Here is a 26,973-nt window from a genome sequence, read left to right as displayed (position 1 = left end):
ATGGTGGATGATTCGAGCAGCTGTGGATATCTGATAACCCACATCATGTCGCCCCCCCCCCCCCGCCCGTATGTATACTGTAACAGAACATAATCTTCACATTTTTCCTACATTTTTGAAGTCATGCTTCTTTATTATTTCTGGTTTTCTTATTTGGCTGCATGGTGAAGGTCCTGTGTCACCGCCACCAAATCTTGCAAGGTTATGCTACTTGTTAGTAAAGTTTTCATTGTTAGTTCTTTTTTTTTACAATTTAGATAGATTCTAAGAGCTAAGAACCCAATCTCAGGGCATTCACAACTACAATTCACCGAAATATTGTTAGTTTGATGTAAATTGTCCTTGAGCCATATGCTGCCATTGAAAGACACGGAACAAAAATGTTCTCAATTGTAACTCACTGGGGATTAATTTGACATTTCTATTTGTTTCTCATGCAGTATTGAATTATCATAAAAATCTGTGAATTAAAGCATTTTTAGAACTTTAAAATCTGCAAACGTCTGTGTCATGTTTTTATTTGTCAAGAGACTTATCGCGGTATAAGGCTTTGTAAAGAGAGAGCAGGTCCATGGGAAATCACATCCACTTTGTACTTCAGATGCATTGCATTAGAATAGATCAGAGGACCAAGAAACCATCATGGTCAGCATAAAGACAGACAGCTGGGGGTTACCTTCACACATCATCCCAGGCGTCTACTGCTGAACTCCTGCAATATGAAAAATACTTTGTGTTATTGCTTCAAAAATGTTCTCCTTGGAAGACTATCAGCAGTTTATGTCGGACAACTACTAGAGAGGTGTTTAGAGGGAATCTATCAGCGGTTTAGCTCGGAGCACTACTAGAGAGGTGTTTAGAGGGAATCTATCAGCGGTTTAGCTCGGAGCACTACTAGAGAGGTGTTTAGAGGGGACCTATCAGTAGTTTAGCTCAGACCACTACTAGAGAGGTGTTTAAAGGGAATCTATCACCAGTTTAGGTCAGAGCACCACTAGAGAGGTGTTTAAAGGGGATCTATCAGTAGTTTAGCTCGGAGCACTACTAGAGTGGTGTTTAGAGGGGATCTATCAGTAGTTTAGCTCGGAGCACTACTAGAGTGGTGTTTAGAGGGGATCTATCAGTAGTTTAGCTCGGAGCACTACTAGAGTGGTGTTTAAAGGGAATCTATCAGCAGTTTAGGTTTGAGCACTACTAGAGTGATGTTTAGAGGGGATCTATCAGCAGTTTAGATCAGAGCACTACTAGAGTTTAGTAGTGCTCAGCAGTTTAGGTCAGGTATAATGGTGCTGGTATTGTCATGCTGGGCCATCTCCCAGGTCACAGAATAATCTGCCATAACTAACTCTGGTGTGCAGAGAATGAGGGTCCCCTCTTTAAAGGAAGGCATTACTGTCATCATCATTTGCCTTGTGAGCCACACCCAGCTGCCTTTCTGTATCCCTGAAAAGCTGGGCAATTAATAATTGAGTTAAGGGATGTATCAGCTGGGGATGAGTGATGCAGGGCCTGGCCAGTCAGCTGCTGGGGGCGGCTTAATGAGGCTGTATATGTGGCTGCTTCTCAGATGTCCTGGGGTGGATTATACTCTTGCCTGTAACCAGACACTATTGAAGTCTGCTTCACCTGTGTCTGCTGGGACTTATATTGGACTTTCTCTGGGAACCTCTGGCTGACCTAGATCTGCTGGCTTGTGGTCAACCTGTCAATGCTAGAACCCTGTTCCCCTTGTTTCTCCCGGTATTGGAATCCTGCCAGAGCCAGTGACCCAGTATGGTCTGGGGCCTATTTTCTCTCCTCCGTCCTACCAGTGTGTCTGGAACCTTACATTCATCCTTCCAGATCCTCTGGGACTTTGTATTCTGCTAGCAGTCCTGGAACCCTGTGTCTTACCACATCCGGGATCCTCAATTCTTCCAGAGCTGGTAACCTAGTGTGTCCTGTTCAACTTTTTTTGCTGTTGCACTTTTTTCCCTTTGTTATGGAAACAAAAATACTTTTTTGTTTATATATAAAAACCCTTACAACATGTGACTATAGGACAATAGAATCCCAGTCTATCTGGATCACTCATCCCTATGGACAGCACTTCCCAACACAAAAAAATTAATTTTTGAAAAAATAACTTTACTGTTCCTGCCATGTACCTTTAGTCAATCATTGGCATTGGCTGAGGACTATCGGAGGAGCACTCATTAGTGACATGCAAGCAAAGTCACAGTGTCCTTGCAGTGATTTGCATGTGGAAACTATTGATCTCAGTGACGTTCGCGCAAAACTATCAAAGAGAGAGTTTTAGTCTGAGTGAGTTAAGGTCCATTTATATGGGATAATTTTTGCTCAAAATGAGCCCCTTTAATCAGCACTTGTTTAACCCTTGAAGGGCCAGATTTATTTGGATGTTAATGACCAAACAATTAACAAAATAAAGTACATTTCCCATCAGCACGGCTGATTTATGGCTTGTATTTTGCTGAATGACCTGTATTTTTCTGATAACATCATTATGGGATAGATATAACTTTATAAAAATTCAATTACCTGTACCTGCACTTCTCCCATTCGCTAAAAATGCTGTAATATTATTAAAAAAATGTAAAAAAACATTTATTACTTCTGCTCCCAAAACTTGTTTGATAAGAATTAGTTGTTTTTACATTCCCTTTTTCTAAAAAAAACCCACTACTGTATGAGGCTGTATGAGGGCTTGATTTTTGCAGAATGAGTTAATGTTTTCAATGCTCCAAATTTTTGATTCTTTTAATGCTTTTAAGGAAGCATTAAGCGTAAAATAAATCATCTTGGCTTTTACATCTCTTATTGCATATTCTATTCTGGTAAAAAGTGGTTGATTAAAACATTGGGTGATTATTGACATAGTAATACAAAATATAAGAATTTTTTCAAACGTTTTTGGATAAGAATTACTAAGAGATACTTTTAGTGTTTTCTCTTTTTTACCTTTTCCACAATGTTTTTCAACATCTTAATAATTTTTTTCTAATAAAATAATTGAAGAGTTTGATATGCAGTCGAAGGAGGTTGCAGGGTGAGCTTCTTGTGATTCCGCTGGAGGGCTGCTTTCATATGGTAAGGTTATTAGTTTCCCGATGCAGAGAAATCCTATGGTCCATGTGATAAAAACACCATAGTAACACAGTACATACAGTATGAACATACCCATAAGCTAACAATACAACTCAAGCAAAAATAACGTCATGTCTTCTTCGATATTTGGTTGCCGCCTGATGACTACTCATTAATGCCACGCAATGGCGTCTCCGATTGTATTTCATCAACAGTTACTACTGATCTGTCAGCCTCGATTACTGTCCACACAAGGCAAACACGCAATTCGCTATCCTGTCTCTATTTTACCAAAAACACGTCTTTCTAAGACATATTCTTAACTGGCCAAGAGCTCCCATTTGCGTCAACAGATTTTGTTGTTTAATTTTTCCTCTTTTTGTTACGCTGCTTGATATTCAGCATTACGTTATTTAGAGCTTATAAGAGATCTTCAACTAATAGATGATATCAACTCGCAATTTTCCATCTGCAGAAGTGACAAGTCACCCAGATGGTACTTTACATTTCTCCTGCTCTTTTAAAACATCTGTCACACCGGGAGACTGAAAACATTTCCTTCTCCGTGAATCATTTTGAGAATTATTTTAATGCTGGAAAAGCTTTTTTGACTCGTTGTGGACAAATAAATAGACACATAAGAGGTTGTAAACACTTAAGGGAATAGTAGAGAATCATACATAAAGGCAAACCTTACAAAATGGTGATGACTTAGATTGTGGATTGTTAAGGCAACAGAATGGAAGACGTAGCATTTCACTTTTTTTTAGCCCCCGGTGTCATGTGGTTTCATTTTTGTGTCATTCTACAAAATTGACCGATTTTCGACGCAGGATCTGTTTACAAAGTGCTTGGCAAAAAGTTTTCAAAGATTTTCCAAAATAACAAATTACTTTTAAAGTAAATAAAGACCTAAAGGTGACTTTTCATAATATGTTTTATCACTATGTGACAGAATAGACTGTAAAACATTTTGAATCCAGAAGCTTTTGTTGTCTTTAGTCTTACAGTATTTTACTCCTGAGAGCAGCTTTTTGTGCTTCAGATTTGCTCTTTCTTAAGTTCAGAAGAGGAAACTAAAACTAGTCAGAGATTTTACAAGTCTGGGGGATTCATTTAAATAGGGGATCATCATTTATGATTAAACACCACCCCTTCCACCATATTTATCAGGAGGTTTAGGGCTCCTGCTAAATACAGCATTCCGGTGCACTTCCCGGGAACCCTTCACCAGGTCCTACCTGGCCTAGAATTGCACTATAACCTAAGCTATAGGTAGAATGCAGATGTGGGGCTGCTGCCCAGCATGAGCCCTTTCTCGCCCCTCCATGCCCATTTGCCATGTGGTAAAATGCACGGCCAGGTAATGCTTCATGGCTTGTATGACAGAAAATTAATGTACCATCCCTGATAAATCTGCCCTTATATTTCTGACTCAAGATGCACGGCCACAATTTTAGGGTCAACAAAAAGTTTATTGAACAGAGCATGAAATGCAAGCATGTACATTATAGTCATAGTGATGCATATATATGCAAGAGCAAACCCATAAGACCAACATTGGTACCAACATAATGATGCATATCGACAAACAGACCAGGCACTTGGTAGCTACAAAATAAATATACCACCTCAATGGATATGAATCCACCATGACTCAAATAGTACGTCAGACAGACAACTCAAGGACAGATACACACAATGGGGAACAGGAGGGGAGAAGAGGAAGGGGAAAGAAAAACCCATCCAAAACAGAAAAGGGAAAAACATTATTATACTGACGATATGCAGGATCGAAAATCCATTGAGTCTCTGAAAGATGACCAAGGGAGCCATTGAGTGTGAAAAGAATAGGACGCATTGAGCCTGTCCCCATCTATGGTAATCATTTTCTCCATCCACTCTATTTGAACAGGGTCCCTTTTATTATATGGGGCGGGCACATCAGCAGTGTGAACACTGGCCCTTGGAATCTCATAGGGAGACTAACGCATGTTCTTTAGGAACCAGGAGCTGGTGGCAGGAGGGCACCACGTTAAACCAGGGCTTAAAAGCTGAGCCAAAGAAGGAGCAGCAGCACGGTGGCACCCACGCCTGGCAGAGAAGGTGACACATACAATACATAATACAATATCATGTCTGGCTTCAAGCCTTCTAATCCATCTATATAAGAAATGCTATGGTATATATAAAAACACATATGTCAGTGACTGATGCAGATCCAGGGTTGGCAGGGTTTCAGTGGAAAGTTTTCACAGAAACAGTTGTTTCATCTCAAGGAACGATTCAATATTTACATGAATCCACAATCTTAAGTAAAGAGGAACCTTGGGCTTGTACGATAGCATTGCCAAAAATATTCTTAAAGGTGCATTTTGTGTGGTGGAATCATAGACAATATTAAGGAGGTATTGTAATTGGTACTCTGGACACAGGGGAAACAGACATAACAGTGAGCCCTAAAACAGAGCCCCCCAAACTGTCCCTTGCCTACTTTGTAGGTCCACTCTAACCACTGGCCAGTAACAGGGTACCCATCCCCCCTTAGATCACTGGTCTCTCCTTAGATCACTTGGCAGATACAAAACAAGGTCAAAGACAAACAGAAAAACAACAAGGGATACTAAATGGTCCAACAAAGACAGCAAACAAGAGCCAAATCACAAATACAGAAGAATAGTCAATAAAACAAAGCCAGAGATCAAGAACCTAGAGAAATGCAGCAATTAACAACAGCAGAAAACAGAGGGTCAGCATTAAACAGAGCAAACGAATTTGACCAGCATTGGGTGAGGTGAGAACCAAATACTTTTGAGAGGAGGAACTCTGCCCCACCTTGTAGTAGCCGGCACCCACAGTTACACGGTGTTAACTCTTACTGGTCATAGCCGACTACAGAGAGAGGTGTTGCAGCATTTCCTTCACCTACAAGTGCGAACCAAGGAAGACTTTTTTGGAAATGAACCTTGATCCCTTGACCGATGAAAAATGGCCTGGCACATTGAAGCTGGTTTCACTGCTACCTCTCAGTAAGGGAAAATGGTTGTCATAGCTGATTCTTATTCCCAAAAGTATAAAAAAAACTCTTACTATTTTAAGTAAACTGGGGATTAGAAAGGACTCCAGGTGACATAAATGGAATACATAGATGGGAATGCCAAACTTTGGAACAGTTTTAGGGAGAGTTCCAGGCCTTTCTAGCGAAGATGTCTCAAATACATCTCCTGACAGACCCTAAGCTGTGTATCCTAGGCAATATCTCAGGTAGTAGACAGGTCCATTGTAATGTGGATATATAATGGGCTTCATTCCAAACCAGACACAGTGTCTGGTGTAGAAGCACTGAAATTATGACAAATTCTTTTGCACTGCAGGAATTTATGATTATTATGGAAACTATGCCACCTCTATACCATGACTTTAAAGGGGTTTTCCCACCAATAAAGTTAGGTCCTATCCCGCGGATAGAGCCTAACTTGCTGCTCGGTCGAGGTTTCAGTGATGAGACCCTCAGAGATCAAGAGAACAACCTCATTGATGGAGATTGCGAAGCCCCAATCTCAGTATCCCTCCAAATCACAAAACTAGGGGCCCTGTTAACACTAATTAAAGATATGGCAGGTCCAGCACTCAATTCTACAAAAGTACTGGAAATTGTAGACAGTACTCAGTTATGATTTTGTGTTCCACAACTTCTGGGACTCCTGTAGACAGCGAATGGAGAGGAAAGACAACCTGCAGCTCCATCAATTGTCATGAGGGGTGGTGGTTCCATGCCTTCAAACCCCCACCAATCAGATTGTACAACCCCTTTAATGTGTCCTTAGACATTCCACAACTGCTTTTTGGGAGTACAAGGGAGTTGGCTGCTGCCATAAACTCAGATGGTAGATTATTTTTGAGGGGGAATAAATTCTGGTTTGATAAAATTGCCCCATTGCTTCTTTCTTCCAACATCATCTGCTGGGAGTCCGGATGTTTTTTTTTATAACTGTATGGTGGTCTTTAGGTTGGTGTCAAATAGTTATAAAAAAAGGAGGGTGCTTCCTCGTGTGAATAATTCAATATTAGTCACACCATATGTGTTGCTTTACCTACTCACCTGGTGTGGTTGTGCTGATGGGCACAACTCCTGTGAGAGCCAAAGGCTTTCTTTTGGTTCTACTGCCTCGTCCAACATCGTATTAATCCCACAAAAATGAGAAAAAAATTTTGTAGAAAAGTGGATGATCTTCAGATAAGGATCCACAATGAATCCATTGACCTCAAAATCTTCGAGATCTTATAAATGATCATTTGTTTCAGAAAATCTTAAAAACCAAACGCGTTTCTCAATTGATGGCTTGGATGATAGACCTAAGCATGAAACCAGGTCATCTGGTTGCTAAGGAGTTGAAAGCTTCCATATCTTACGCTCAGAACTCTGCAAGAACCATTTCGAGGGTCATAAGGCACGTTTTGTAATAGGCTACAAATTTTTGCAGTGGGGCGCCTCGGAAAATTGTGATGTTTTTGCTTGAAATAAAATGTCACCATCCTAGTCCCTCTCTAGATGTGAAGGAGCTGCCCTTCCTTTTATCACTGACCTCCCTCTAAAGTCGTGTTGTCACATTTCCTCTTATAGTCTGTATTTTTTTTTATTTTTATAGACTTTATATTTTTTATGTAAGGGAGAATTTACCATATATCCATACAGTCACTGCTTAGACTAAATATATATCATCCTCCAGCTATTTCCAGCTTGTTGACAACCTTCATGATTTTCCTTCCGAGGAAGACGGTTAACCCTTTGCCTACGTCTCCTCGTTGAAGCGGAAGCCGCTAACAAATATCAATAAAATGGCAATAAAGCGGCTTAAATATTCCCCATAACAGCTGAAAAACTAATGTGTTAATTTTGTGCTCAAATCTTCTTTCTGCCTTGTTTCTTAATTACAGTTCTCCAGGCCAAAATCTGCCAGCTGCCTCCTCTGCCAGGGATAAGCAAATCAACTGTATAAGGCACTTATCAAGATGTATTCAGAGCATTAAATGAACTCTAAAAATAGAAATTGTATTAGGCAGAAAGTTAGTGGCATACTGCTCAGGGAAATTCTGCCTTCACCCTCCATTCATACTGACGCTATTTTGTGCTCATTACACCTTACAGATTGATAGGGCGCCAGTGGTTAGTATTTTCATTCTAATTTATCAGTTCCTGTAATTGGGTTGGAATATGTGGATATTATAGGAGCCAGGACTGAGGCCAGTCAAGTCAATTGAAAGGAAATGATGTACACCTCTGACTGCCATAGCCCAGGCATTATACCCCCGTCACATCTAGCACCACATATCTTAATTGTCAGGAGGGGAGAATTGGAATATTGCAGTTGAAATGATGTCTTTTTTTCTGTTTAATGTGGACCTGGCAGTTCTCATGACATGTCTGCTTTAGTAAATTTTTGTATTTACAGTAATGTAACAAGAGATCTGTGGTGCCATTCCTCTGTGCGTGTTATTAGTAGCAGCAGGACATTGAAAAATGCATTTATATTCCCTGGATTGTAGCTGGACTTCGAAGACTGGTGTATGAGACTAGGCGTCATGCTCTTTATAGTGAAAAGATCTCACATGAGTGTATCTCAGTGCAAGTCCAGCTACAGTGCTGGAATGTAAATGCATTTTTTCACAGTCCAGTTGCTACTAACAATATTACAATAATAAGTACAAGAGTGTCTTTTGTTATTATACACAACGGTATAATTCAGAAATAAAGTTTTTTTTCATTATGATATTATGATTATTCTGAATTGCTGTGATTTATTCATATAGAATTATAGAGGGAGATGTATGATTTGGCAATGTTCCATGCCCGCCCCTTCCCGCGGTGGCCGCGCCCTACTACGTCCCCTCCAAGCCCACATGGCATGGAGAAGGCTTATTCATGATTTGAGCCCAAATTTTTGCACTGCACAAGAATTTGTGATTATTCCGATGTTTTTACGCCAGAAAACTGTCATAGAAGCAGCGATAAATCTCTCCCAAGGTCTTTTGACTTACTGGTACTAGCATATTGAATAAGAGGTGGTTGTTAGCACAGGATTTTTAACGCTCTATATAATCTTAAATGTTTTATCATTCTTTTGTTACTTATCAGTCTGATGCTAAATCTTTTTACCAAATATTGGGGCTCATTTACAAACTTTTGTCGAACTGTTCGCATTTTTCAGGGATTGCACGACTTGGACAGGTACTTAGCGCTGGGATTTTGGCGCACATGTTCAGTTTTTGGCGCAGCTGCACTGACTTCCGTGTGACACAAATTAGAGGGCGTGATGTCAGACCATACAACTGATTCGGACTGAGCGCAGGATTTAACTTTCAAATTGTCCTGCAAGACAATGCACTTACATGCACCAGGAAGATGAAGATGAACTCTGTCGGACCTGAGCGGGGAAGCGACACATGCAGGATATCGGGCGCACGATCTTAGGGAATCGTGGCAGAGTGCATGATCGGCGAACAATGCACTTTCTGTGAACGGGTAAGTAAATGCGCCCCATTATGTTTGTATATCATTTCAGATATACCTTCTTAGAAAAATGTGCAGCTCCTGTTAGTTAACTAAAGATATTTATTGTAAAAACACTCAATACTAGCTTATTATATTGGTTGGGTACTATTTTGTGTTGCTGTATGCATTTTAATTGTTGTTATTTGTTACTCTTTACCATCCTTGTGGTTTGCTTTCAATAAAGAGTATATATATATATATATATATATATATATATAATGTTATTTATTTATTTTTTTCTATTTATAATACACACAAGGTATGGTTACACAGGTCTCAAGGGCTGCTGCCTAATATCTAACACTGTCTGCAGTGGTTTATATGATCAAAACTGCCGGTAGAGTTCCATTAAAGTGTGTCTTGCCTCTAGACAGAAATCAGTAGCCCGGTGTGTGCACATGAGGACTAACACTGTTTATGCTGATTTGACCTTTCCAGCAGCTCCCTAGTCTGTGGTCGGTATCTGTAGTTTGGAGTTCTTTCTGTGCTGGTAGTAATTGTGAGCTACTGCTCCATTCGCCTTTGCAGAGAGCATGTATGTAATCTGACCCATGAATGGTCTTCTATCTATGTTGTCAGCAAGAAAGAATTCAGCAGAGATTTCAGAGTGAAAAGCAGATTAGGAAGAAAGTAGGGATGAATGATAAGAGTCAAAGAAAGTCGACACAGATGTATTCATTAGTACCATAGGCAGTTATCTTTTAAAGGGATATTTCCATCTGGGCATTCCCACTTAATTTAATTCATCTGCCATACATATACATTTCTCCAATTGCAATGTAAAAAATATACAAAATAAGATAATTTCCCAGAAATGTTGCCTGCGGAATATGTTGGCTCTGTATAAATAAAGGAATTATTATTATGTTGTCCCTTAGAAACCAGTTACTTGTCCTTTGATACAACCACCCCAAACTTTGGCAGAGGTGGCTATGTGTACACATACACTTCATGACCACAGGAAGGCTGTGGGACATGTAGTATCTCTCGGAAATTTAGTATACATAAACAATTTGTTTATTTGTCCGATCACATTAGCAGAAGAGGTTGTATCCAAAGACAGCAATCTCATTTCCACAATACAACATGGCTACATTTAAGGGAAATCTTTACACAGGGACTTTTTTTTAAATAACATCTAATTAAAGAGGAATTAAAATAAATGTTAATGGACAGATGAGAATACCCTTTTAAGAGGTTTTTCGAGTATTCAACAAGTTCTATTACTGCAGTTTAACTCTCCCTCATCTGGTACTACACAGAGTTCTTCCAGCTCTGCTCTCTGTATGGCTCCTGACTCCAGATCAGCTTATCCATAGGGATCCAAGGTGTCTGATCCCCATTATCTGATGTTATGGAAACCGGAAAACCAGAGATGAATTATTGTCTGTGCCGTTGCATGGGAAGTTAACTTTGGATTTGCTATAAGGGGCTGACAATTGACGCTAGGTACTTTATGTTCCGGTTAATTAGTGAGGACACAGGAAATAATGGGCCCATTTTGCAGACAATAAGTTACTTGCAATATTGTTCTATATATGATTAATTAAGCTTGGAGGCAGTAAGCCCCCAGACAGCAAAGGTCCATGTTGTAGTAAGGGAAAATGTTATAAATTCTCCCATAACTGCATTATAGTGCGTAATTAAAGCAATCATGTTTCATTAATGTCACATTGTGAGGGGATAATAATATAGTCTAGCCATAAATGATGACAGTGTGAAACAAAATGTACAAAGTACACTGCGGTATAATTCTGAAATAAAGGTGCTGGGTTTTTTCATTATGGTAGACCATTAATCTTGGCTACGCCGTGATTTCTTCATATTGACTTAAAGGTAAATCTAAAAACAAAACAAAATCAAATATATCCAACATTTATAATGCTGCAATATTCAACCACAGGGAGCAAAAGTTATGTTCAGGGACCTCACTAGGTTGGAAACTTAAAAAGGAGGAGTGGGGGCCCTCTTGTTCTTCTAAAATCGGCTGATCTTGCATATTCTATTGATTATAATATTTTTAAAACTACTTATGTACAGCTACATACACTCACCGGCCACTTTATTAGGTACACCATGCTAGTAACGGGTTGGACCCCCTTTTGCCTTCAGAACTGCCTCAATTCTTCGTGGCATAGATTCAACAAGGTGCTGGAAGCATTCCTCAGAGATTTTGGTCCATATTGACATGATGGCATCACACAGTTGCCGCAGATTTGTCGGCTGCACATCCATGATGTGAATCTCCCGTTCCACCACATCCCAAAGATGCTCTATTGGATTGAGATCTGGTGACTGCGGAGGCCATTTGAGTCCAGTGAACTCATTGTCATGTTCAAGAAACCAGTCTGAGATGATTCCAGCTTTATGACATGGCGCATTATCCTGCTGAAAGTAGCCATCAGATGTTGGGTACATTGTGGTCATAAAGGGATGGACATGGTCAGCAACAATACTCAGGTAGGCTGTGGCGTTGCAACGATGCTCAATTGGTACCAAGGGGCCCAAAGAGTGCCAAGAAAATATTCCCCACACCATGACACCACCACCACCAGCCTGAACCGTTGATACAAGGCAGGATGGATCCATGCTTTCATGTTGTTGACGCCAAATTCTGACCCTACCATCCGAATGTCGCAGCAGAAATCGAGACTCATCAGACCAGGCAACGTTTTTCCAATCTTCTACTGTCCAATTTCGATGAGCTTGTGCAAATTGTAGCCTCAGTTTCCTGTTCTTAGCTGAAAGGAGTGGCACCCGGTGTGGTCTTCTGCTGCTGTAGCCCATCTGCCTCAAAGTTCAATGTACTGTGCATTCAGAGAAGCTCTTCTGCCTACCTTGCATGTAACGGGTGGCGATTTGAGTCACTGCTGCCTTTCTATCAGCTCGAACCAGTCTGCCCATTCTCCTCTGACCTCTGGCATCAACAAGGTATTTCCGCCCACAGAACTGCCGCTCACTGGATGTTTTTTCTTTTTCGGACCATTCTCTGTAAACCCTAGAGATGGTTGTGCATGAAAATCCCAGTAGATCAGCAGTTTCTGAAATACTCAGACCAGCCCTTCTGGCACCAACAACCATGCCACGTTCAAAGGCACTCAAATCACCTTTCTTCCCCATACTGATGCTCGGTTTGAACTGCAGGAGATTGTCTTGACCATGTCTACATGCTTAAATGCACTGAGTTGCCTCCATGTGATTGGCTGATTAGAAATTAAGTGTTAACGAGCAGTTGGACAAGTGTACCTAATAAAGTGGCCGGTGAGTGTATATGCCAATTGAAAAGCTGTCTATCAAAATTAGGATGTGGTCTTACTGTGTAATATTGAAAGTTAACATGCCCCCCACTTTGTATAGAAAAATGCTCAATACAAAAAATCAACAGCCTAGTACTACCAGGGTGGGAAAGTCCATCCCGCTGGATTATGATTGCACCAGGCTCAAATCCCATTAGTGGTCGGGCATGATATCTGGAATTTACAATAGTATTAAAGAAAAAAAAAATATTCTCAATATATACTCAACATATTTCTTCGACACTAACATAGTCAGTTATACATACCCTATAATAGTATAAAATATATATGCCATAAACTAGCCTTCTCACAGAACAGTAGATAGACCCATCCTAAAAATGTATTAAAAAGTTATGCATTTTTGGATATGGGATATGATTTCTGGAGTTTATACATCCCGTAGATATTCTGAAATAATAAAGTGCAACTATTACTGTATTGATTTGGAATGGCTATTATAGTACGTTGCTGTGATAACGTTTCTGCAGGGGCGGTTTCACTGTTTCCTGCTGGTCATACCAACAAAATAGAACTCCCCATGTTGGCATAGGAGGGAGGAGACTGCAGGAGGGCAGAACCCCTTGAGACAATGATCAATGTCTAGTTTTGCCAACTTGCTGTCTAGGTAGTGTAGAGATGGTGGTTTATGGTGTTGTGTCCAATAATTGCCTTTTAGACCTAAAACCAACGAGAGAGTCTGATAAGACAGACGGACATCAAACCTGCATTGCAAGCTTACTGAAATGTCTGAGCCAAACGCTCAGAGACCGGAACTAAACTGACATGCTGAGTTCAGTTCCGGTCACTGATTGGATATTCCGGTAGGAACACGATGCAAGTTTGATGCAAGTTAGTCGCATCAGACTTACTCATGGGTTTTTTCCTCTCTCTTTGCCCTCCTATTAACACTATTAAAGGGAACCTGTCCGCAAAGATTGACCTAATAAATCTCAACCAGTATGTTGTCAAGCAGCTGAACACCTTCCAGACCCAGTATGGTGGAATCACTTAGAAGTGAGATGTAAATTAGTTGTTCAAAGTCAAGCTCTCTCTTCCTAAGAAAGTCCTCTTCACTGTAATTGACGGTCCTGCTTCAAGAAACATCCCTAACTAGATCTCCTGAAGTCTGATGCATGATGTCCATCACAGAGGAAGAGAGCTCCCCACCTTGACTTCATCTTTAAACTCTCCTCCTCCTTGACTTTATACAACTGATTTACATCTCACTTCAAATTTGATTTTCTGGATGATGTCACCAAATTGGGCCATGAAATAAGCAACAACTTAAAGCTGTTAGGCTGCTTGACAATATTCTGGTAGTGGTTTATTAGGTCATTTGCTGATGACAGGTTCCCTTTAAATCTGTATTCTCTGTTTGTGATAAAATGCATCTCTGTAGCATGGGCTGAGGTCAAGATTCAGATTTTTTTGCTCAATGGAGTATTTATAACATTTTCATAGATTGTAAGCTCTTGTGATCAAGAACCTCACACCCTATGGCTTGACTATGCTATTACTCTGTAATGTTTTATTTTAGTTGTATATGTCCCCCATGATCTGTACAGCACTATGTATAAAGATTTATTATTATTACTCCATACATTTTTAGTTACAACAAAGAAATGTATACAAGTGTATATGTATATGTTAATATTCAGCATACAATAAACAGTATTCTAAATTCTTTGGTTTTTTTGCATTTATACCTGTTTACTTCAGGCAACAATTATTTAAGGTTCAAGTAATGCATCTGTAATGCAGTTAGCATGGCACCATATACATTTAATAAACAAGCTCTGGTACTATATCATTTAGTAAGCTTCATTTTGGTTTTTCAAGTTTGGTTCTGGTACTGTATCAATGTAGCATTTTGGTATTGTAACTATTTAGTATATTAGTATTTAGCCTGATTCTGGTACTATTTCTATGTAGTAAGTCTAATTTTGGTACTGTATCTCTCTAGTGAGCTTAGTTCTAGTACTGTTTCTATGTAGTTAACCCACTTCTGGTGCTATATCTTTGTAGTATGTTTGATTATGCTAATGTATGTATGTAGTTAGCTTGGTTCTAGTATTGTATTTCTGAAGTAAGCTTGGCTTTGTATTTCCGTAGTAAGCTTGGTTCTGTACTTCCGTAATAAGCTTGGTTCTTTATTTCCGTAGTAAGCTTGGTTCTGGAAATGTATCCATTCAGCAAGTTAAAGTTTTGGTACAGAATCTAATTAGTAATTAATTATTAATTAGCTTAAATTAAGCTTAAATTAATTACAGAATGTAAAATCTATACATTTTATAACATAAGGAACATTGTGCTTTTTTCATTCCCCCCCTCATTAATAATTTCTTTCCATCTCCCAGTATATTATGTTATATAGTAAATGATGCCATTAGAAAGTACCATTTCCCCCACCTTCATATTACAGCATATAAACAGAAATATAAAACAGTTATTTCTTTTGGAAAGAACGGAATAAAACAGAAATATACTTGTGTCAGGAAAGGGTCAAAATCAGATTTACATGACCAAATGTATCTTCACAATTGAATAATGAGTATTATATACTGGGGGAAGCAGGAGCCACAGGAAACACACAATCCTCTGTTTGATGTATTTTGGCTGATAAGTAGGAACGGCTTGGAAATGTCTCTTCTGTGTAATAAATGAAGTACTTTGTTCAGCTTCTGAGAGAGCCAAGCACTCATTTAGGAATAAGCAGCAATAAGATGAGGGTCAGTTTCTATCTAACGTCTATGGGTACAACTTTTATAAGTTTAGTAGTGAGAATTACAGCAGATTGGAGCCAGAAGGAAACTGTACAAATCTATGTCTCTCCTTTTCTCATTGTATTATGAAGAAATTACAATGTACATATCACAGTTTGTTTTCCCTTAGCCCCCCACTCCTTCTACCAGAACTATATATGGTTCCATCTTTTTAGGACAAGTAGAATTTTTTATATTGGGTCTTCTGATGGAAAGGCAAGCAGAATCTACTTCTCATTAATTTCTCCAAACAGAAATACAAGGCCCCATACAGTCTAGTTTTGTGCCCCCCATTCCCAGCAAATGCTACAGTTTACCATTCAACCCCCCTGTAAATAATAATGGGTCCATTAGCAATTCTGAAAAATACATCTAATCATAAAATTATGGACAGCAGTAATAATAACTGGTGACGCCTTTCATTCTGCGAATGGCAGCCTAAATTTAGAAGACAGACTCGGCTCATTAACACAGTGGGGGGATTCCTTAAGACTGATGGTTAAAACAAAAACCCCTAAAGAGTCCCTCCACCACCGGTCCTGAGATCGCATTCACTAAGAGGTTCCATCCTCTATGGGCGCAAACATCTCCAGTTTTGACCTCTAGACCAGATCAGAACCGGCTGAGTTTTTTGCTATAGTCTTTACCAATTTTCCAGCAAAGGAAACTGGCCTGTCTAGTAAACGTGTTGGGCCAGGTGTTCACGTCACGGCCCGTCCTACGTCCCGCTCCACACCCATAGTGGCGTGCAGGTTGGAGAAAGACAAAAAGTGGCCCGAAAAGAGAGATTCATGTGGTTTTCCATCAGTTTTCGGCCATAATGAAGCTCCCCCTTGGTCATTGACCCTAAATATGCTGAGAGTTGTCTCGCACACTAAAAGGTTAGTTAGTGACTACATTGCTGTTCAGATACAGGCAGAAGTAGCATCTAGTAACTTACCAGCAGATACATAAGTTACATGAACTGGCAGTCCCCAATTTAGGAACACCCGACTTACAGATGACCCCAAGTTACAGACGGACCTCTCGGCCAACTGTGACCTCTGTTGAGGCTAGTCCAAGGATGCAAAAATCAACAGTAAGGTGTCTTTTTTTTAATACTTGTCAACCCACAAGTTTTAAAAATCTAATTGTCACAGGACCCAAAAATAATTTTGCTGCAGTTACTCTTACTAAATAGACCTCATCTAACTTACCTACTAATTCAACTTAAGAACAAAACCTAAAGAACCTATCTCGTACGTAACCCGGGGACTTTATCTGAGTCAATTAATAGCTGTAGCAATTACACTATGTTTATTTTATTTACAAAAAAAGTTGGGGTTGATTTATTACTAAAGGAACTGCATCGGTGTAAGAATGAGAAGATTCTGACCTATATCTCCCCATAGGTTTCAGTCATAACCTGCTTAAGTTTTCAGGGTATAGTAAATTTCTCTGGCCAAGATATCTGTGCCCTGCGCCCAACTTGTTTCCTGCCCCGCTAAGCCCTTATCTTTAAAGGGGCAAGCAAGGGGAAAATGGGCAAAAAAGTAGCAATTTCATTGTCAAGCAACAGAATTTGCAACTCTATCATGCCTTGAACAAGACAAAAAGAAGAGGCACATCATCCAGGTTAATCCATTTACCACCTAAAATGTATATATATCTTTATTGGAATACCTTAAAATCAATATCATTGCTATTATGCGAATCAATGAGGTTTAAACTGTAAAGCCTTGTAATCTGCAAAGTTTCTTGACCAGTCATGAAATGTGCAGGTCCTATCAAGATAAAAATGGCTGCTTTAAGTCCTTGTCATGCACATTCAGTAGCCTATACTTAGATCTGTGAAATGAGTCTGAAGTCATGTGTAGCTATTTTTCTAGGCTTATCGGACTAAGCTAAAATGACTCTTGGTGATCAGGAGCACCAGCTGACATGGTACCCAGTTGCAGCTAAGTCTTGGTTCATGCGCAGTATGCACATGACAGACAGTTGCTCCAACTACTGAACAGCCAATGACCAGGGAGCACGTCTTAATTGACAAAAAAAAACCCCTCCAGTTGGGATTACAGTCCATTTCTGCACTTACCCCAGGATAAACCATCCTGTGGTGGGCACTTCTCCATTGGTTGTACATTTACATATCTGGAGCCATGTCAAAATATGTGGGTTTATATACCCATACACAGCATCGGGTCTTCACATATAGCACCCCTGAGGACACCATGTAGCTGGCAAAACATGTTGCCACACTTACTGACTAGCAATTATAATACTAAACAGCATATAGAGCCTGACTACAAATTGACCAAACTGGTTCAAGCTTGTAGCATAGATTGTGACTGCGCTAGTTACTCACAATACGACCACACTCTGCCACTCAGCACCTTGTGGCGCTCGGCAATCTCCGTCAACTCCATAGAGATGAATGTAGCAGAATGGACATGCGCGGCCGTTTGCTCCACTTATCTCGGGGAGCAACGGGGGGCTCTATGGAGGTACCTCAGACCTGTCAGACCCCCCTGTTCTCATGATCTGCAGGTGCCTCATCACTGAGAGCCCCACCAATCAGCAAGTCAGGCCATATCCTGTGGATAGGGCCTAACTTTTTTGGCGGGAAAAGACTGTCCTTTTTTTTGTCTATTTCAAGATTCGTAACTGAATCACATTGGTCCAATAATTTTATTTCTTGCGCAACAGAAAACTGGAATTCAAGAATGATGCAGTTGATCTGTTAGCTTGGACTCAATGTTGGAAAAGAGGCATGGTTACTCAAAATAATGTGGCTTCCTAAAACTCAGTTGCACTAAACTTAGTTATAATTTTCACATATTCTCTTGCCTAAGCTGAACCAACAAATTGTTGAAGTTAAGTTAAAATGCAAAGTCTTAAGTTTAGACTTAGCATTGGGCGCACTAAACATAAACATAGTAAAGAAAGGTCGTGGAAATTAATACATTTATTTAGAATAAAACTAAAAGCACTATATATCAGCCCCAAAATGTTAAAAAATTTCTAAGTCACAGTATTCAATCAGCTTATTGTTATTTAAAATGTAATTTTAAAAAATCTCTTGAGTACATCGTTTGTAAAATATTTTACAGATTGTTTAAAAAAATTTCAAATATGAAATAAAAAAAGTTTGAGTCAGTGTATCTAAAAATGACTCACACAATTTGCTAAATGCCTAACAACCTAACAAGATTCCTTTAACCTTTAACAATGCTCGGATTCTTGACTTCTCTTCTCAATATAGTTTGTCATTGGCTTTAAGGAAAATGTTAAAGAGATTTAAATGTCCATTTCACTTTTAAAGGTCACTCGTCCAAACTGGTATTTGATCGTTTTTTTGTTCAGGAAAATAAAATGTCTGACTTTTCTATAGAGCATTTCACAAACATTTGTTTAGTTTTGCGATCAATCATTTCATACCTTCTGTATTACTGGGTTTTTATGTTTCTAAGAGACAGTTCACATTGTATTATACAGGTTCTTCAATTAAAACTAGATTTCAACAAATACCAGAATCCATATTATCACATGGGATGTAAAGTAGGATACTGATTTTTAGTGTTTTTATAAAACAGAATTTTTTAACAATTTTTTTAATGATACACCACAAACACTTACAATAAGCTGAGTTATGGAGCTACTTGTCAGAAATCTTCCTTAGCAGCAGTGAGGTGCGCAAAGACAAACCTCTTCATGGCTTAGCTCTGGAATTGCGCTCTAAGTGAAGAAAGCAGAACATGGAATATTTATGTTTGGCCTGTCTTAGTTGACTCTTTATATCATTACATTCACCTCTCTGTTTCTGTGTCGATTTAGAAAAATCAGGGACCTCCTGATGAAGGTGTTTGTTCTAAGACACTGCAGACAGGACCTTTTCTTTCCCCTGGATTGATTCTGGTGGAAGTATTGCTGATGCAATTGTTTATTTGGTCGTTACATTATCAACTGCTTTACACTATAGTGTCTATTTAACTACCAGGTAGCACTGAAATACATTGGGAAAGCCTCCAAAATGGAAGGTGTGCTGGACAAACAGGGATCTGTCTGACTATATACCACAGGGGGCTGTCTGGCTATATATCACAGGGGGCTGGTGGGCCATACACCACAGGGGACTGTCTGGCTATATACCACAGGGGGCTGTCTGGCTATATACCACAGGGGGCTGTCTGGCTATATATCACAGGGGGCTGGTGGGCCATACACCACAGGGGACTGTCTGGCTATATACCACAGGGGGCTGTCTGGCTAGGGAACACAGGGGGCTTGCTGGTTATATACTAGGAGGCTGTTACCAATGCATTTCCCAATCTTGGCTTATACTTGAGTCAATATGATTTTTCAGTTTTTGATTTTAAGATTAGGGGCCCCGGCTTATACTCGGGTCAGCTTATACTCAAGTATATACGGTATATACTTTCTGTGAAGCCTGGGCCCTGGCTCACAGGATATAAACCAAGACCAGAATAGGGGTACGGAGCACAGTCTTTGGAGCCTGTATTTAGAGCATCATATTAAAAGAAACTTTTCAATAAAACAGTAGACGAGTCATGTATAATACATAAGTAATAACACAGTTTTATATGCATTGTAATTTTCATTTCTATGGCCTTCTCCATACTTTCTCTGCTAATGAGTGAAGACTTAGCTGCTGTGACTCACTCCTCCTCCCCTAATGCTTCTATGTGATGTAACCACCAGTTGAGCTTTGTATCTGACATGACATAAAAGCATAGAAATGGCCCAACTATTGCCACTGCCTCTGAGGTAGTCTAGGTTGTTGTTCTGACCATTCTTCCGTTGTGCAATCAAATATGTCAAAACATGTGATTCCTGGTGTTATCAAAAACCACACAATAAAAATAGCTTGAACAGCATTTCAAACCCATCAAATATTCCAGACCTTAGACCAGGCTCCAAATCTAGATGTCACGTTAGGCTAAATATTTTTTTAGAGACAAGATCCAATAATTAGCTCTGACACCAGGCTAAATATGACCCAAAAATAAATTCAGATCCCACACTAGACCCCAACCATATCAAACCTAAACTACAAAATAATCAGACTTTCAACAGGCTTCCTACATTTACTTATTCATTTACTTTAATACGGATAGTCACCGGGGTACATACAGAAAAGGTTCTTTAGGTTTGTCTCTTAAGTTTCATTTGTATGTAAGTCGGAACTGTATATTTTAACTATTTTAACTATTGTCCCAGTTGGACAATTGGATTTTATATATATGTGCCGTCATGGGAACAAAATTTATCGACAAAGCTTCATTGCCGACACCTTACAGCTGATCATTGCAGCCTGGGACTAAAGTTACATCCAGAGATCTTCACCAGAGGTTACAGGGGACAGAAAGGTTCGCCTGTAACCAGGGGTTGTCTGTAATTCGAGTGTCCTTAAGTCATGCTGTGTGGGAGTGGGGTAACTGCAACTACTTAAAAGGGTATTCTCATCTGGGCAGTCACATCCAGATTCATTAATTTGCCATATATAAACATTTCTTCTATTAGATGTTGTTAAAAAAAATGTTCCTGTGTGCAGATAATTTCTCATAAATGTAGTGATTTGGTCCCTTAGAAACAAGACTGTGTCCTGGATACGGCCACCTCTGCTGGAGAGATCATACAAATAAACAAAAAGTTTTTAGATATGAAATGTCCGAGAGTTACTGTAAGTCCTACAGCCGTCCTGTGGTAATGATCACTGAATCCAGGAGGTAAGGCAGGACTCGATACTGCATATCTGGCCGCCGATGCCAGAGTGCGAGGTGGTCGTATCCGAGGAAGCTATCTCGTTTCTATGGGACAACATGACCACATTTATGAGAAATTATCTTCACACAGGAACATATTTTTTTAATAACGTCCAATTGAAGAAATGCTTATATATGGCAGATTAATGAAACTGAATGTGAATGCCTAGATGAAAATACCACTTTAAAGTATGAATGAAACGCTCACCATGCTGTAATTTGCTGTTAAGCAATTTTTCTTTATCAAAAATATATCAATTGTTATAAGCATTTTAGGCAAAACATAATTACCCAAGTGTGAAAGTCCATATAATCCAGCGTGAACTTCAGGGAGACGGGCTGAGCACACCATTTAGTTACACCATTAAGGAGGATCTTATTCAGCACATCATGAGACGTTTCGGGGCGTGGCCCCTTCTTCAGACCACGCCCCAAAACGTCACACGATGTGCTGGATGCCGCGGAGTAACTACTAATTATGTTTTGCCTAAAATGCTTGTAACAATTGATATATTTTTGATAAAGAAAAATTGCTAAACAGAAAATAACAGTGTGGTGAGCGTTTCATTCATACTTTAAGGATTACTTAGGGCGTGGAGACCCAAAGAAACGCTCAGGGACTATCCCGACAAGATATTTTTAATGTAACTGCAACTACTGTCACCACAATAGCCACTCCCCTACCCGTTTTCTTACTTTAATGCATCATTTATGTAAATTAACTGTGAATCTAGTGTTGCCAAACACTACTGTATATTTTGGTTACATTTTTGTTTATGGTATTATTCACTCATTGCCATTCACGTATCCAAAAAACATATTAAAATGGGCACTAAAAAAAACCCCAAAAACATACAAACCATTAAATATAAAACTGTAGAGCATTTTTACTGCATCAATAAGTATAAAACTGGAGCATTTATTGGTTTGTGATCTGGAAAATCAGCTCTAAACAGTGTAGATACATTTCTGCTCACAGTTGCCCCTTAGTTCTGACATATTTTAGAAACCAAATTTAGAAAGCCAAAACTTTGCTTAAATCTTTTGTGTGAAATAGTCAGAAATATCTTCAGTGCAGCAAGATGAAAATCTGTCAGCATGAATCACAAATCTATCAATTAGACAGTGAGAAGGCTAATGAAGGAACCTACGCATGTCCCTTCAGGGCTCTGTTTAAAAATAGATGAAAATGTCCTAGTAAAAAGGAGAAACATAATCAATACTGTGATTAATGGCAACGAATTCACACAAACATCTGCGCAATTAAGTTTGCTCTTTAGGATATTTCCATCCCCGCAATTTAGGGGGTTTTGAACTTGCTTTGTAGACTATAATTTTTGTAGAAAAAGTAAAGACTCATCGAAAAGTTTTTGAGTTTCCTGTCTCTTTTTATTGGTGACATTTTTATACAGATGCGAAATTTAAAATACACCAGGAAAATTATCTATAGGTTTTAGCAAAAGATAAGACGATTCCGTCACCAAAGTATTGAGAACCTAATATACAGTACATGGATTTTTGTAGTCATAATTATTTATTTATAGAGAACCATTAATTCCATGGTGATGTACAACGAATAATGGGTTCACATACTTTAAAACAAGAACAAATGCAAGTGTTATGCAGGATCTCGGAATGGACAGACAGAGACAGTGGACCCTGAGACTAAACACCCTTTATAGCTGTCCCTGCCTATTTGTCCAGCCCACCTTAAAGGGGTATTCCCACAAAGACAAGTTTCTTCCATGTACTCAAGATAATAAAATACCAATTCTCTAATTTAATGTTCTTAACAAAAATACAGCATATCACAGATATAAGTCCAACCTGTCTCTATAAGTCCTGGTGTACACAAAAGTTGCCCCTAAACCAGGCCCAGGATCTTCTGAGTTTTAGGGTCGCCAGACATATTGTTCTTCAGTCTGACTCTGCACGAGCTCCTCTCTGCCTTTAGCCCCCACCCTTGCATTCCAGGACGGGCTCACACAGTCACACACTCACATCCTGTCGGCAAACAACACATCACATTGTAAGGAGAGTAAAGCTATATGCTACAGACAGATAAGATCTTTATTTCAGGGGAGGGGGAGGGAGGTATATAGCAGAACTTTGTGTGTTATAGGTGAGTAAGCAGAGCTGGAGTGTCATTGTGTCTAATATGCATATGATGGATCTCATCATCTCTCACGTCTGATCTGTTTCATCTCCTTTTCTATGTGTCAGATACTAGTACAATGTTCATAAGCTAAATGAAAGTGTATATAAACCTGCCAATGAATCCTACTGAGAATGGCCACCACTTATAAGTGCTGGACCCCAGAGTTCTGTGCTTGGCCCACTACTATTTAATATATGTATTAATGATATAGAGGTTGGAATTAATAGCACTGTTTCTATTTTTGCAGATGACACCAAACTGTGTAGTGTAATACAGTCTATGGAGGATGTTCATAGGCTTCAGGGTGACTTGGACAAACAGTGTTTCGTCATCCACTTGGCAAGTGAGGTTCAATGTAGATAAATCTAAGTTTATGCACCTGGGGGCTAATAATCCACAGGCAACATATGTCCTTGGGGGAGTAAATCTGTGAGAGTCCCTTGTTGAGAAGGACCTAGGGATGTACAAGAAACTAATTTCCCAGATAATAGTAGTGTCCTGTTTCTCAGGCATGGTGTGGAGCTGAGGTGCTTCCTGATCTCCCAAACATTGGATGTGTGCATTTAGGCAAAATGGCAGGGTTGATATTAGTACAACAGGCAAAAAGGTTTTTCCAGGATGGGATAAGGAAAACCACGCCTCTTTTTGCTACCTTGTAAGGCAGCTCCCTTGGCATCAAGCATGACCTTCAGGAAGCCTTATGACATGATGTGAGATTAAAACCAAACCAGCATATCTATTCCAAAAGGAACTGATTCCCAACTGTAGACAGCACTGTTTCAACTTGGTTGGATCTCTTCAGCACAGCGTAGGGAAACTGTCAACTAAGGCCACCATGTAGGCGTGTAGAGACTTAAAGCCATTGATGCTCCATTAGGGGATTCTGAGAAAACATGCAAATAAGTTTTCCAGTATGGGATAAGAAAACCACACCTCTATTAGCTCCCCATAAGGCAGTCTCCATGAAGAGAGCTCTTAATTCCTGACCCTAGTCAATAGCCTCTCACAGCCGAACCTGTTCCCTACGCTGTGCTGAGGAGACCTAACCAGGTGGAAACAGTGCTGCCTACAGCTGGGAGTCTGTTTCTTCTGGAATAGATATACTGGTTTGGTTTTACTCCCACATCATGTCAAAAGGCTTCCTGAAGGTAATGATTGATGCCAAGGGAGCTGCATTACAAGGTAGCTAAAAGAGGTATGGTTTTCCTTATCCCATCCTGGACAACTTATTTGCATGTTTTCTCAGAATCCCCTAGTGGAGCCTCAATCGCTATGCACACGCCTACAAAGCTGCTCAGAAGTATTGTAGTTTTGAATCACAACGACGTATCGTTTCCAAATGAGGTCCAGATACCGATATTGCTGGTATATGGGGGTTTTCTGCCTTCATTAACAAGTTCAAATTCATTAGTGGAGAAGGTCTTTCAGCATCGGTGGTCAGGATGACCCTGTGTTTTACAATATAATATATATAAATTGATATTGTATCAATATCCAACTTGATATTGTTCAACTTTCTCCATATGACTACCTTAGGGGGGCACCATCTTGCTCTAATATACAGTATACTGATTCAGTAAAAAGCTGAAGCTCCCTCTAGTGGCCAACAGAAACATAAAACAATTTTATCATTTTTAATGTTTCCTCAAACGTGCAAAACAATAAAGAAAATGTCCCCTAAAATCACTAAGTTTTATCATCGTATAGTAAAAATGCAGGTCAATCAAGTCCAATCCTGCAGAAAAAGAACCTGGGGTGAGAACCAAGGTCCAAAGTGTCAAATAAAACCCAATCCCTGAATCAACGTTTGTTTTTAGAAAATGTTATTTTTTTTTTTTTTTGAGAAAGGCGTCTGGGCTGCTCCGGAACATGTACAATGTGTCAGCCGTATATATGCGCGTCAGTGAAGCAAGGAGCAAACACCGGTCTCATCATTAAATGAATGGTCTTGGGAGAATGAGCACTTTACCCGCTTTATATCTTTTCACTTACACAAAGTAACAATGTACAGACGTCAGTGAGCCTTTTACACGGTCTATTTTTTCATATGTGTCTCGCCGGTCACCGCATAACAAGAATAATGAACCATCAATTATTAATATGTGGTTTACTTATCACTCTGCTGCACACATTATAAGCGAAGGGATTCACAATGGGGATTGGAAATGTGCACTTTACGAACAGAAGTTGTGTGTTGGGGGAGGTAAAAGTCGAGGCTTATTTACAGGTATAATCTATATGAAGAACCAAGCACTTACAGTCATTATCATGTTGTTTTAGATACAGTTAGCGGGAGGAGATTGATCCGAAATGCCTGAGGTAAATCTTTTCTAGATGTCCATGACAACCAATCAGAGCTCAGTTTTCATTTTCCCACAGCTGTTTATAAAATGAAAGCTGAGCTCTGATTGGTTTCCGTAAGCAACTAGAAGAGTTTTCCCTCAGACACTTCTGATAAATCTCCCCTTTATGTCAGTGTTACAGAGTCAGGAAAATATAATGATTTGGGTCTTACAGTTACAAATATATTGGGGTGTTGAAATGCCTGTCACATGTCAGACACCATCTCAGAGCAGTTTATTATGGAGTGTGGAACTGGTTCCTGCTACAGGAAGCCGCAGGGGACTTGTGGGGAGATGATAGAAGTGATATTTACTGCTTCAGTCTGCTCTTCCTGTCATACACATCTTCTGAGCCAGAGGCGTAACTTGAGGGGGTGCAGAGGTTGTGATCGCACCTGGGCCCAAGAGGTTTAGCGGGCCCTTATGGTGTCACTTTCCCATATGAGAAGACTATTACTATAAGCCATACATTATATTCAGGGGCCCGGCACAGACTTTGCACTGGGGCCCATCAGCTTCTAGTTACACCACTGTTCTGAGCGGTTGGTCCGCTACCTCTTTGTACCCCGCCGATCATGTGACTGAACGTGATTGCTGGGATACTGGTCCATAGAGGCTGCTGGATCTGTCTAGACTTAGCACAGTGCACACAGTGACCATTTTCCCTTGTCCCTTGTCATCTGTAACTGGGGCTGCACAAGCAAAGTTACAGTGGAAAAGTAAAATGTATGAAAAAAAAAAAACTGAATGAAAAAATTGTACCAACGGTCTATTCTGACCACTTAGGGTAAAAAAAGTAGAAAAAAAATTAATGTAAAAAAAATTTATATTAATAAATTATTTTTAAAAAATGTGTTCACCCCTCCAGTTACAAATGTCCTGTTATATGACTAGTTACCCTAAAACAGACACGAGACATATCAACATTTGTGGCATAAAGTGCCAATCATTATTTAAATGTTTAACGTCTATATTAGGGAAGCGCTGCATTACAGTAAAAAAATTAGCTTGAT

The 26,973-nt window shown here is 39.6% G+C and overlaps 1 long non-coding RNA gene across 1 annotated transcript; it reads right to left on the bottom strand.

Annotated features, from left to right (window-relative positions):
• Positions 1–237: 237 nt before the first annotated feature.
• Positions 238–25,959, bottom strand: LOC140133972 (uncharacterized). The gene is made up of 3 exons (XR_011855996.1): positions 25,877–25,959; positions 19,314–19,412; positions 238–712 (listed from the first exon to the last, which is right to left on the bottom strand). It is a non-coding gene; the product is annotated as an uncharacterized lncRNA (long non-coding RNA).
• Positions 25,960–26,973: the final 1,014 nt, after the last annotated feature.

The sequence above is a fragment of the Engystomops pustulosus genome, chromosome 5 (genome assembly GCF_040894005.1).
Source record: "Engystomops pustulosus chromosome 5, aEngPut4.maternal, whole genome shotgun sequence".
NCBI classification, from domain to species: domain Eukaryota; kingdom Metazoa; phylum Chordata; class Amphibia; order Anura; family Leptodactylidae; genus Engystomops; species Engystomops pustulosus.
Note: the sequence above shows the minus strand (reverse complement) of the source record. Positions and strands in the feature narration are given on the sequence as shown.